Here is a 14,162-nt window from a genome sequence, read left to right as displayed (position 1 = left end):
CTGCTGGGTTCCTGCAGAGAGGGAAGGCAGACCCTCACCTTGAATAACTATAACTTCCACAAGAGAACGTCAATACAAAGAATTCCTAAGTATGACAGGACACTTGGGGTAGAGGGTTGAGGAGGAGTATGCAAATCCTTGAAGCGTATGAAAAGAATAGCCAGCCGTGCGGGAGGGCTTAGGTGAAGCCTTCCCCTATCCGACACACTCAGGTCTAATAGAGTGGTCACCACTGTGATTCCATGCAAGGCAGAGAAGTAACTGTGTTGTACTACTGCTCATAGAACTTTCTAGAATTCCATTGTAGTGTGCTAAGGACAACTGAATGTGCACAATGTCTCAGCAGAGGACTCTGCTACGCTACCCTACGGAGGTGCACGCACAGCAATCTTGGTACTGTCGGCTCTGTGGAAGTCTCTTGCCCCTCTGCACTGAGAAGCCAACCCACCTCCTCTTACATCTGCAGTTCTCAACCTGTGGATCAGGACCATCAAAAAACACATATTTCTGATGGTCTTAGAACGCCTCCCCCAACCATGGGTTTATTTTCACTGCTACATTGTAGCTATAATTTTGCTACTGAGCCATATTGAGAAACACTGTCCTATAGATTCTCTCTGTCTCTCCCATTAGTGACTTTGTACAGCCTTGTGTCTGTGGGAATCAGGCTAGCAGGCTCAGTTTCAAGTCTTTCTATTGCTCTGCCCATTATAGTTCTAGGCTGTGCCTGACTGTTCTGTGGCTGATGACTTGGAGCGGGTGGATAAGAATTACTGTGGGAGAACACTTTGTTGCCATTGTTCTTTGTTATCCCAAATGATCTGGTGTTGTTGGCCACTATTCAGGGATCTATGTGCACTCTACCCCAGGTTGTTTTATGTCCACAGCTACCACATGGCTCTATCCTGTACTGTGAAACAGCTACTACCATTAGGGTGCGCCTTTAAGAGCTCTGTCGTGGGATTAAATGCAGAACACCGGTTTGTCTAAGCAGCTCCCTCTTGGGATCCAAACTATGGCTGCAACGCTTCAACGTGAGGTTTAGAATCTTCTTTCCAGTTTTTCTTCTGCACTCATTGTTGACCAGGTCTAAACCAACCACAGTCCAGAGCTAGGTCTAACTAGGCGTGCCAGCTGGGAATCTAGCTTGATGGCAGATTGCCTTTTGTCTTATGGGCAAAACTCTACTGTTGTATGGTAGCCAAGGTGCTTTGTATGTACTTGGCAGCCCTTGAGCACCATCTCCTGAATGAGCACATGCCTGTGCACTGTCCCCACCTTCTGAGTACTGAAGCTGTCAGTCTCTTGGTTGAATCCCTGGAGGTGGGGAGTGACTCCTCATTCCTTGGTCTAACTGGGTTCTGCCACCTCTTTCAACCTGCAGCCTCCAAACTTGCCTTTCGTGAGGTTGTCAATTTACTAATATGAAACACCTTGAGTCCCTCCTGATTGAAAACGTGATGAGATTTCCAACAATAACCTCTCTGCCATCCTTGGCATCTGTCCATTGATCACATTTGCTCCTTTCTGTCCACCTTTACTTTTCTGTGCATCCCGCAGAACTCTATGCAGATTCCCATTTTTCCATAAATTAAACAGTCTATAGAGTCCACTGATGTTCCAGCTTCCCAGATCCTATCGTAACTTGCTGTTGTAAGACTCAGACAATGGAGGGATTTGGCAAGCAGACCAAGTTCATAAATCTGCTAATCTAGCTGAAATAGCCAAGCTCTAGGTTCAGTGAAAGACCTTGTTTAGGTTCAGCTAAAAAACAAAGCAAAACAAAACTGGAAACAACAGAGGATGATCGTTCAAATAAAAATCTAGTTGTCACATGCACAACTAAAAAACGCCAGCTGCGCGCACACGGTGAGGGGAGTGCGGAGCAAGAAGTGGAGAGACGATTGTTTAAGAATTCTGGCAGAGTACCACGGTCCCTTTTGTTCCCTCAGGCACTTTAACTGCGGATCAGGAACTCACCGGAGCTTCTGCATTCACGTGGAGCATATTAATTTACACAAGCCAAACAGGTCTGGCTTTTCTAGAACTCCCTTTGTATACCAAACTGTCATCAAACGCAAGAGATCCAACTACCTCTGCCATGAGTAACGAAACAAACGACTCACAGATCTTAAAACTGAAGAGAGGAGAGAACGGGCAGGCCTACAGAACCTAGGTAGCAGCAGCCATCCTCCAGACAGGATGTTTCAGAGTCAATACCATGAGCCACAATTTCCAAGCTTTCTTGCCCAATGCCGGACTTCCTCCAAGCTATGGGACAATCAAAGAGGAGTAAGGGTGACTGAGCTGGGGGAACCCAACAACCCAGCTGTTGTGAGGACCACCGTGATCTACATGCCCAGAGAGCTGCCTGTGCCTGACCATGTGGGAGATGTGACTGGAACCTATGCCTCCTCTCCACTGGCAAGGGCCTGAGTATCAATGGTGACTCTACATTACTGTTTTCTCTACCACCTTTGTGGTATTTTCACAAAGAATACCACTCGCCACGGCCCACAACTGGGCCTCTATTTTAAACTGATACTTTGAACCTTAGCCCCATGCATATGCAAGCAGTACCCTCCCGTGCCACCTATGGTGGGATTAACTGAAGTGCACAAAAACGACTACCACCCAGTTGGCTAACAAACATGCTGTAATGTCTATTGTTTAACCAGTGTTATTCCCCAGAGGGGGTGCACCGTTCCTGGAGGTACTGCAATACCAGGTCGATGCGTGGAGTGGACGGAGCAAGCTCCTATTCCAACTCCTAGTTCCAAAAATCCATTTAATATATTGTCCTCAGATAGAGGGCGTATCAGATATTAAACTGATAAGAACAGATACTACACTTGATCTTAGCCAAAAGGCCGAGAAGCGATACCTAGCACACACCATGCAGCCGTGCTCTGCGTCCGCGAGACACATTAACTTCGTGGTGACCGCTCGCAACCCTCACTTCCTGCCTTCCCCGCAGCTCCTTCCTTCTCCCGTCCGCGTCTTGCATCCTGCATGCGTCACTCCCACTCCAGCACCCACAGCTTCAGCTACAACGTCCACGACCCCAGCTCTCCCGGCGTTCCGGAGCGCGCACGCCGAGTATAATTTGCATGCCCCGCCCCCTCGTGGAGGGTGTGGCGGCCGAGACTGGAGCCTCTTCCCTGGTGCTTCTGCAAGGAGCACACATGGGCTCCCGGACACTTCCGGTTTATTCTCCCACTCCACTGAGAACAAGAGCGCTAGAGGAGGGTTTGCAGCCGGCTGTACCTGAGAAGTACAGTACAGGGATGGTGGTCAAAGGGCCGACCTACTTGTCTAGTTCGCATTATCCGGAAGACGAGCTTTTAAAGTTGACGTTTATGTCACTTATGTCAGTATTTGGGGTGGGGGGGCGGGGTGTCCCAAGATGCACAAGTGGTTTATTCCAAGCCAACTCCCAAATACCAGACCTGACAACAAACTTGCGTGAGCTCTGGAAGGTTATGGTTTCCCCCTGTAAAGTCACTGCACAGCCCCTTTAAATGTCCGGGGAGTGGAAGGGTTCCTGCAAGCTGAATGACTTGAGTTCCATTCCTGACCTACCCAGCTGGTAGAAGGAGAGGATTGAGTCCTACCACTTGTTCTCTGGTCCCCATATGCTCTGTCTGGCGCGCGCGCGCGCGCACACACACACACACACACACACACACACACACACACAATTTGAATTTGAAAATTTAGAGAAAAGAAAGCAGGGAGCCAATCGGCACTGCTTATAATTTCAGCAGTTGGGAAATGTATACAATTTCAGGTTTCAACAGCCTCAGCCATGAAGCTAGCTTGCTAGATTTTCTTTTCTTCTTCTTCCTTTTTTTTTTTTTTAATCTGAAAAGAGGGTCTGGAGAGCTGGCTCAGCTGGTAAGACTTCTAACTGCTCTGGAAGGAACAAGTTCAATTCTCAGCCCTCACATCGGGAGACTTGGAGACCTGCAGGCATCAGGACCCAGAAACACAGGTACATACACACAATTAAAAGTTAAAAAAAACAATCTGAAAGAGGTTTTAGTGTAGATTGAACTAGACAAAAAGGTGGGGAACAGCGAGTTTCATTGTGTGGAAGGGAGATTTCCGGGACAATCTCCTTTGCAGCCTCAAGACTGTGAATTTATGAACATCAATATGAACTAAGCAGTATCCCCAGAGCTCCTTGGAACTATACCACCAATCAAAGAAAACACATGGTGGAACTTGTGGCTCTAGCTGCATATGTAGCAGAGGATGGTCTAGTCAGTCATCAATGGGAAGAGAGGCCCTTGGTCCTGTGAAGGCTTGATGGCCCAGTGTAGGGGAATGCCAGGATCAGGAAGGGGGGGCCTAGTGGGGGGGGGGTTTAGGGGATTTTCGGAGGGGAAACTAGGAAAGGGGATAACATTTGAAATGTAAATAAAGAAAATATCTAAAAAGATAAAAATAAAAATAAAAAAACTGAAAAAAAAAAAAAGACTGAGAATTTATTACCTCGGGCCTGATAATGAGAATCAAATACCTATCTATGCAGGACTCATATAAAAATGCTAAGTCAGGCAAGGCAGTGGTGGCACACACCTTTAATCCCAACACTTGGGAGGCAGAGGCAGGCAGACTTCTGAGTTTGAGGCCAGCCTGGTCTACAGAGTGAGTTCCAGGACAGCCAGGTACACAGAGAAACCCTGTTTTGAAAAAACAAACAAACAAACAAACAAACAAGCTAAGTCAGCCATCAGCCCGATGGCTATCAAGAGACACCTATGAAACAAAACATACATAGCCCTTAGTTTCAATTCATTCTTTCTTTGAGACAGAGTTTCTCTCTATAGTTCTGTCTGTCCTAGAACCTTGCCCTGTAGACCAGGTTGGCCCAAATTCAGGGATCTACCTGTGAGCACCACCACACCAAGCTCTAAACAGCACAGCCTTTCTAATTTATAAAGTGTTTATAAATGTGTGCCAATGAAGCCGCTCATCCCTAGACCTGAAGTCCTCTGGGGCGCAGATGTAAGCTTTTTTTTTTTTTTAAAGATTTATTTATTATATGTAAGTACACTGTAGCTGTCTTCAGACACACCAGAAGAGGGAGTCAGTTCTTGTTACAGATGGTTGTGAGCCACCATGTGGTTGCTGGGATTTGAACTCTGGACCTTTGGAAGAGCAGTCGGGTGCTCTTACCCACTGAGCCACCTCGCCAGCTTTTTTTTTAATTTTATTTAGTTATTTAATGTATATGAGTACACTGTATGGTTGTGAGCCATAATATGGTTGCTGGGAATTGAACTCTGGCCCAAAGACTTATTTATTATATGTACACTGTAGCTGTCTTCAGATACACCAGAAGAGGGCATCAGATCTCATTTCGGATGGTTATGAGCCACCATGTGGTTGCTGGGATTTGAACTCGGGACTTTTGGAAAAGCAGTCAGTGCTCTTAACCGCTGAGCCATCCCTCCAGCCCCAAGTAGGCTCCATTTTATCCAAGCTGACCAACCTGCTCTCTAAGCAACAGTAGTTATCCAAAACATAATGCCTGTTCAATAGAAAGAACAAATGAATTTGATTGGTTGGATAAAAACACTTACATTCAATGTCAACCAACAATGAGGGAACCCTGGGGAAAGCCTCGGACCCACACTCTCCTCCCCAGAGTGTAGGATGACAGTCATGCTTCCACATTTGGTTTTTTCCTGTTAAGAGGTTTTATCTTGGTGCAAGTTTTCTACTATTTATAACTCATGTCATCTTGCAACCCACTAATATTCACTGAGTTTAGTTGAATGAGGAAGAGGTACAGGTTGTGATGTTTTGAATATGCTTGGTCCATGGGAAGTGCATTATTAAGAGGTATGGCATTATCAGAGGAGGTGTGGCCTTGTTAGAGGGAGTGAGTCACTGTGGGGGTGGGCTTTCAGGGCCTGTGCTTAAGCTCTGCCCAGAACAGAAGAGAGTCCCTTCCTAGCTGCCTGTGGAAGAGAATCTTTTCCTGGCTGCCTCTGGATGGACATGTAGAACTCTCAGCTCCTCTAGCACCATGCCTGCCTGGATGCTGCCATACTTTCTGCCATGACAATAACGGAATGAACCTCAGGACCAGTAAGCCAGCCCCAATCAAATGCTGTCCTTTATAAAGAGTTGCCTTGGTCATGATATCTCTTTACAGCAATGAATCTCTAACTAAAACACAGGTTTATGCTTATTTTTTGTCAGCTCTGAGGGGCCCTTGAGGAGCATAGAATCCTGGTATTGTGGGAGGGCTGGCCTTGCAGAGGTGAGAAGGGAAGAGAGCCTAGATGTAAACTCTCATGCAATCGTCGATGGTCTTTTGTATCGGGAAACGGTTACGGCAGGAGGGTTGTAACAGTGCCGTTCATTATGAGGGCACAATAAAATGGGAATGTTGTTGGACACAGCAGTAGAGTTAACTATGGATTTATAGTTAACGATGACAATAGACACAAACATAGACTAGATGGGGCAAAAGCAAGAAAGGACACGCTGCAGGATTCAAAAGGAGAAGTGCCTCCAGGCACAGGTTGGGGGGGGTCTTTGTGCCCCTAATCTTTTAAAAGATTTTTTAAAATTTTATTTTATATGTATGAGTGTGTTGCTTGCATATATGTCTGTTTACACATGATCATCTCATTAGATGCCTTTGACAAAATCCAACACCCCTTCAGGATAAAAGTCTTGGAGAGGGCTGGTGAGATGGCTCAGTGGTTAAGAGCACTGACTGCTTTTCCAAAGGTCATGAGTTCAAATCCCAGCAACCACATGGTGGCTCACAACTATCTGTAACGAGAGCTCTTCTGGCGTGTCTGAAGATAGCTACAGTGTACTTACATATAATAAATAAATCTTTAAAAAAAAAAGTCTTGAAGAGATCAAGGATACAAGACATATGGGTATACAATACAACACAATAAAGACAATATACAACAAGCCAATAGCCTACATCAATTAAATGGAAAGAAACTCTAAGTTATTCCACTAAAATCAGGACAAGGCTGTCCTTCTCTCTATATCTATTCAATAAAGGACTTGAGTTCTAGCTAGAGCAATAAGACAACTAAAGAGAAAAAGGATACAAATTGGAAAGAAAGGAGTCCAAGTATTACTATTTACAGATGATATTATAGCATACATATGTGAGCTCAAAAATTCTACTAGTGAACTCCTACAGCTGAGAAATACCTTCAGTTCAGTGAAGTCCTGGATACTAGATTAACTCAAAAAATAAAATAAAATCAGTAGTCCTCCTATACACAATATGAAATATCTTATGGCAACTCTAACCTAGTAAATGAAAAACCTATATGATAAAAACTTTAAGTCTTTGAAGAAGGAAATTGAAGAAGATACCAGAAGACAGAAAAATCTTCCATGCTCAGGGATCAGTAAGATTAACAGTAAAAATGTCCATTTATACCAAAAGCAATCTATAGATTCAGTGCAATCCCCATCAAAATCCCAACATAGAGCTGGAGAGATGGCTCAGTGCAGAGCATGGTGGCTCACAACCATCTGTAACAGGATCTGATGCCCTCTTCGGGTACGCAGGAATACATATAGGCAGAACACTATATACACAGTAAATAAATAGGTATTTTTAAAAAAAATTCCAACACCATTCTTTACAGACTTTGAAGGAATAATAGTCAACTCCATATGGAAAACAGAACAAAACCAAACCCCAGTCTAGCTAAAACAGTCCTGAACCATTAAAGAACTTCTGGAGGTAGCACCATCCCTGATCTCAAGCTGTATTATGAACTGTAGTATAAAAACCACATGGGGGCCTGGCGATGGTGGCGCAAGCCTTTAATCCCAGCACTTGGGAGGCAGAGAGAGGCGAATTTCTGAGTTCGAGGCCAGCCTGGCCTACAGAGTGAGTTCCAGGACAGCCAGGGGAACACAGAGAAACCCTGTCTCGAAAATTTTAAAAAAACAAAAACAAAAAACAAAAAAAAACAACACATGATGTGGGCATAAAAACAGACATCTTGAACAACTGAATTAAGTTGAAGACCCAGGTGTAAATCCCCACACTTCACAGACACCTGAATTTTGATAAAGAAGCCTGAAATATACCATGAAAAAAGAAACCATCTTCAACAAATAAATGGGGTTGATCTAACTGGATATCTTTATGTAGAAGAATGCAAATAGATATGTATCTATCACCCTACACAAAACTCAGTCCAGCTGGGCGATGGTGGCACAGGCCTTTAATCCCAGCATTTGTGAGGCAGAGGCAGGTGGATTTCTGAGTTCGAAGCCAGCCTGGTCTACAGAGTGAGTTTCAGGACAGCTAGGACTACACAGAGAAACTCTGTCTCAAAAAAACCAAAACCAAAACCAAAAAAAAAAAGTTAAAAAAAAAAACAAAACAAACAAACAAGAAAAACCTCAGTCCAAGTGGATCAAAGACCTCAACATAAAACCATATATACTGAACCTGATAGAAGAGAAAGTGTTGGCACAGGCAACAACTTTTTGAACAAAACACCAATAAACAGGCACTAAGATCAACAATTAATAAATGGGGCCTCATAAAACGGAAAAGGTTCTGTAAACACCATCAATAGAACAAAACAGCAACCTATAGAATGAGAAAAGATTTTCCCCAACTCTACAGATGACAGAAGGCTACTATCCAAAACAAACAAACAACTCAAGAAACTAGACATCAACAAACTAAATAATCCAATTTTAAAAAATGGGGTACAGCTGGGCGTAGAGGCGCATGCCTTTAATCCCAGCACTTGGGAGGCAGAGGCAGGCAGATTTCTGACTTCGAGGCCAGCCTGGTCTACAGAGTGAGTTCCAGGACAGTCAGGGCTCCACAGAAAAACCCTGTAAAACAAAACAACAACAACAAAAAAGACAATTTATGCTGGTGAGGATGTGGAGCAAGGGGAGCGCTCCTCCACTGCTGGTGGGAGTGCCACTTTGGAAGTCAATGTGGTGGTTTCTCAGAAAATTGGGAGTCAGTCTACCTCTCAAGACTCAGCTGTATCACGCCTGGGCATACACCCAAAGGATGCTCCATTCAATCAAAGGACACTTGCTCAAACCTGTTCATAGCAGCTTTGTTGTGTCCGGCCAGCAGATCACAGCCTGGGTTCTAGCCTGGAAAGGCATTTTGGAAACCTGGAAGAGAAGGGCTAGGCGACGAGAGAAAATGATGCAGCTAAGACAGGCATTCTGATCAAAGCTCAATTTTACTGTTCCGAACGCAGTTATGAAGCAGGGGAAAGGGGCCCGATTCCTGCCAATTAATCTCGGGGGTCCAATAGCAGGGTGACCATGTGATGGCTTCAGAACAGGAAAGTGACAGGCTCCAGCAGTGGGCGTGGCAGAACGATTGAGTGGGAAGCTCCACCCCTGAGCAAGCAGGTTTCAGACTAGGGGAGGGGAGACTACATCTCCTCCCTGTTGTTAATAAAAAAAAAAAAAAAAAAAAAAAAGGCTGGCCTGAGGCAAAAAATTTATCTATGCTCAATAGTTCTGCCTGAATTTTTAGGTCTAAAGAAAAAACCTGTCTCCTTGGGATTCCCTAACTTTTCTTATGGTAAACCGTGTCTGGAAAAGACTGTCCTTTCTGTCCTAGTAAACAACTAACAGAAAAGCCCTGAGCAGTAGGCTCTGACTTTATAATGCTAATTAGTACTAAATAAGTAAATTCCTAGTTGAATTTTAAGTAGGGCGTTGGAACCCTGGCGAAGTTTGACTGAACAAATTTGAAATGCACTTTATTAAGAATAACACTGAATTGATATTCCTCCGCATTTTTGGATGACAGGCGGGAAACAGGGAGGAGGGGTATGACCGGCTCTGTAGTACAAGGCCAATTGGCTTATTTTGGGGTGGGAGGCTGTGAAGGGCTTGCCCTTCAGACAGTATGGTCTCCAACCTCTCTCCCCCTATTAATTAAGTTTAATAAGGCCACGCTTAACTGAGGTGATCAAATGATTTTCTCATCCATAGATGAGTGGGCTTGGGTGGACATTGACCTGATTCCTCCCGTGGGTGCTGTCACGACCCACACCTGTGGCTCTTGGTATCTTTGGGGGAGAGGGAGACTACACAGCTTTACTCATAATACCCAGAAACTGGAAACAACCTAAATATCCATCAACCGAAGAATGGATAAAGAAAATGTCACCGTGCATTCACAGAATGGAATATTATTCAGCTGTTAAAAACGATAATATTGGGCTGGTGAGATGGCTCAGTGGGTAAGAGTACCCGACTGCTCTTCCAAAGGTCCAGTGTTCAAGTCCCAGCAACCACATGGTGGCTCACAACCATCTGTAACAAGATCTGACACTCTCTTCTGGTGTGTCTGAAGACAGCTACAGTGTACTTACATATAATAAATAAATAAATCTTTAAAAAAAAACAATAATATTCAGCCAGGGCTACACAGAGAAACCCTGTCTTGAAAAAAAAAAAAAAAACCAAAAGACCAAAACAAAACAAAACAAACAGGCCGGGCGTGGTGGCGCACGCCTTTAATCCCAGCACTCGGGAGGCAGAGGCAGTCGGATTTCTGAGTTCGAGGCCAGCCTGGTCTACAGAGTGAGTTCCAGGACAGCCAGGGCTACACAGAGAAACCCTGTCTCGAAAAAACAAAAAACAAAAAAAAACAAAACAAAACAAAACAAAAAAAACAACAAAAAAAAAACAAACAAACAAATAACCCAATAAAATTGTGAAATTTGCAGGCAAATGGAACTAGAAAAAAAAATCTTGAAGGAGGTAACCCAGACCCAGAACCACAAACATGATATGTACTCTCTTATAAGTGGATATTAACTGTAAAGTAAAAGACAGTCCTACTGTGGTCCAGTGACCCAGAACAGCTAAGTAAGGAGGAGGGCTGAAGGCAGAGATGCAAGGTTCTCCCTGGGAAGGAAAAATAGAATAAATTTTGTGGGTGGGTGTGATGGTTTGTATATTCTTGGGCCAGGGAGCGGCACCACTTGAAGGTATGGCCTTGTTGGAATAGGTGTGTCACTGTGGGCATGGGCTTAAGATCCTCACCCTAGTTGCCTGGAAGTCAGTCTTCCACTAGCAGCCTTTGGATGAAGATGTAAAACTCTCAGCTCTGCCTGCGCCATGCCTGAATGAATGCCTGCGCCATGCCATGCTCCCACCTTGATGATAATGGACTTAACCTCTGAACCTGTAAGCCAGCCCCAATTAAATGTTGTTTTTATAAGACTTGCCTTGGTCATGGTGTCTGTTCACAGCAGTAAAACCCTAACTAAGACAGTGGGGGTGGCACAGGAGGGATCAGGTAATGGGGAGAAAATACTGGGAGAAAGGAGAGGATTTAGAGGACATTTCAAGGGGAGAGGTGGAAATCTAGTGCAATGGAAACTCCATGGAACCTGCAAGAATAGCCCTAGCAAGGACTCCTAGTAATGGTGACTCTCAGGGCCTGAACCAGCCATCTTCTGTAATCAGGCAAGGCCTCAAGTGGATGGATTGGGACACCAACCTAGCCACAAAACTTTCAACCCAAAGTTTATTATGTCTGTAGAATGTTCTGGGACTGGAGCCTAGCAGAAGGGACACCATGAGAACAGAGCTCACAGAATCAACTGACTGACACTCGTGGGGGCTTGAAGAGACCAGGGAGCCTGTAAGAGTCTGACCTAGGTCTTGCTGTGTATGCTATGGTCGTGTAGCCTGGTGTTTCGTGGAGGAATCATAACAGTGAGAGTGGGGGCTGTCCCTGACACTTACCTACTTGTGGGATGCTTTTTCCTACAAGATTGCCTCATCCAGCCTTGAGTAATGATATGTTCCTGGTCGTAATGTAGGTTGTTTATGCTGTGTTTGGTTGATGTCCTTGGGAGACCTGCTCTTTTTTGAGTGGAGGTGGGAGAGGGTGGATCTAGGGAGGACACGGGTTGGGACACTAGGGAGAGGACATCTGCAGTCCAGATAAAATATATGAGAGAATAAAATATATTTGACTTTATGTGTATGAGTGTGTTGCTTGCATATATGTCTGTGCGCCTGGTACCCATGGAAGTCAAGGTATTGGCTCCCAGACAGTGCCCTAACTTAACCTCTGAGCTATTTCTCAAGCTCCTAAACATTTATTTTCATCTTATTTTAAAATTATGCATGCAATGGGGTGGGGGTGGGGGTCGTATGTGCAGGCCATTGCCGGGTACCAGCTGTAGTTAATTTGATGTTGTTGTTGGCATTTTTCACTTTTTGATAACACATTGTAATGGGAACAGCTCCAAATTACTTTGCTTAATTCTTCAGGCTTAAACAATCGCCTGAGTTTGGACAAAATGGCAGCACTCTACCCATTCTTCTCAGGACAGTCACTAGAATTTATTTCAGGGGCTGGTGAGATGGCTCAGTGGGTAAAAGCACCCGACTGCTCTTCTGAAGGTCCAGAGTTCAAATCCCAGCAACCACATGGTGGCTCACAACCATCCATAACGAGATCTGACTCCCTCTTCTGGAGTGTCTGAAGTACAGTGTACTTACATATCATAAATAAATAAATCTTAAAAAAAAAAAAAAAAGGACTGACTGCTCTTGCGGGGGTCCTGAGTTCAATTCCCAGCAACCACATGGTGACTCACAACCATCTGTAATGGGATCTGATGCCCTCTTCTGGTGTGTCTGAAGGCAGGTACAGTACTCATATATGTACAATAAATAAATAAATCCTTTTAAAAATAATTTATTTCAGAAGAATCTAGGACTCTGACACAACTTCTGTCAGTGAATCATTATTTATAGGTTACTGTACAAAAATAACATACCTAGAGCGGGTCTTTGCTGTGAAAATCAGCATAGGCATAAACAGTCAACAAAATTTTAGCTTTCAGAAAAATTATGCAAGCCTAAGAGTTTTTAATGCCACCAGACTTACATAACTAGCAAGTGTTTTGTGACAGTAAGCTGAAAATAACTTGTCCATCTTAGTAACCTTACAGCCTCACAGCTCTTTCCAGATCAAAAGCTAGACATTATGTAGAATATTATGCAGCAATGTAGAGTGATGTGCAGTAAAACTAACAGGTTGGTAAGAAATCCACGTTGGCCTAATTTCTAGGTCTCTTATTAAACCAGCATTATTCCCCAGAGGGGAAAAAAAGAGATAAAAACCTTAGAGTCTTTCCCACCTAATCACAGTTATTGACCAGTGGATGGAAAGACTGTGTAAAAAAGTAAAGAAGCGAGCTGCTCTGCCTGAAAAGCCTGGTAGTGGAAATATGAAACCTGAATAATAATAAGAAAAGTAAAGCAATAGAAAAAGATCAACTGGCGGCAAGCAGGCGGACTTCCGAGTTAGAGGCCAGCCTGGTCTATCAAAGAGGGGTTAACGAGACCCGGGTAACTACAAAGTAGAAAAGAAGACAGAAAAAGTAACTGCAGCCTGTATTTACGAGCTATAATAGTCCTAAATGTCTTACATTTAACCAACATTGTTCCCCAGAGGGGTTGCACCGTTCCTGGAGGTACTGCAATACCAGGTCGATGCGTGGAGTGGACGGAGCAAGCTCCTATTCCAACTCCTAGTTCCAAAAATCCATTTAATATATTGTCCTCGGATAGAGGACGTATCAGATATTAAACTGATAAGAACAGATACTACACTTGATCTTAGCCAAAAGGCCGAGAAGCGATACCAAATACAGACCACGCAGCCATGCTCTGCGTCCGTGAGACACATTACCTTTGTGGTGACCGCTCGCAACCCTCACTTCCTGCCTCCCCCGCGGTTCCTTCCTCCTCCGATCCGCGTCTGCGCCCTCCACACCTCACTCCCACTCCAGCACCCACGGCTTCAGATTCAACGTCCACGACCCGGGCTCTCCCGGCGTTCCCGAGCGCGCACGCCGAGTATGATTTGCATGCCCCGCCCCCTCGCGAAGGGCGTGACAACACAAGCCCAAATTAGGCCTGTGCACGTCGCCACGCCCCTCGCGTGGAGGCAGGACGTGCAAATCAGCTCTTCCCCGCGGCCTCCGCGATTCACAGGCCGACTCACAGACTATTGCGGTTTGGAATCCACCGGAAATAGAAAGACCTGAAGGGGGCATGTCCACGGCCAGATGCACTGGATAAACTCTGAGGCAGGACGGTGGCTGAAGGGTGGACCTACTGCTCCT

General features: G+C 44.7%; 1 long non-coding RNA gene and 2 other non-coding genes across 3 annotated transcripts in view; all 3 read right to left on the bottom strand.

Moving 5' to 3' along the window:
* The window catches only part of D230017M19Rik (RIKEN cDNA D230017M19 gene), a 30,877-nt gene extending 16,980 nt beyond the window's left edge, over positions 1–13,897 (bottom strand). Inside the window, exon 1 of the long non-coding RNA NR_155355.1 lies at positions 13,727–13,897. This is a non-coding gene — a long non-coding RNA (RIKEN cDNA D230017M19 gene). The remainder of the gene's footprint in view (positions 1–13,726) is intronic.
* On the bottom strand, positions 2,692–2,882 carry Gm25939. Its single transcript, XR_003949322.1, has one exon. It is a non-coding gene; the product is annotated as a U2 spliceosomal RNA (small nuclear RNA).
* Gm24497 lies at positions 13,487–13,677 on the bottom strand. Its single transcript, XR_003949320.1, has one exon. It is a non-coding gene; the product is annotated as a U2 spliceosomal RNA (small nuclear RNA).
* Positions 13,898–14,162: the final 265 nt, after the last annotated feature.

The sequence above is a fragment of the Mus musculus genome, chromosome 1 (assembly GCF_000001635.26).
Source record: "Mus musculus strain C57BL/6J chromosome 1, GRCm38.p6 C57BL/6J".
Taxonomy (NCBI): domain Eukaryota; kingdom Metazoa; phylum Chordata; class Mammalia; order Rodentia; family Muridae; genus Mus; species Mus musculus.
This window is presented reverse-complemented; position numbering and strand designations above follow the sequence as displayed.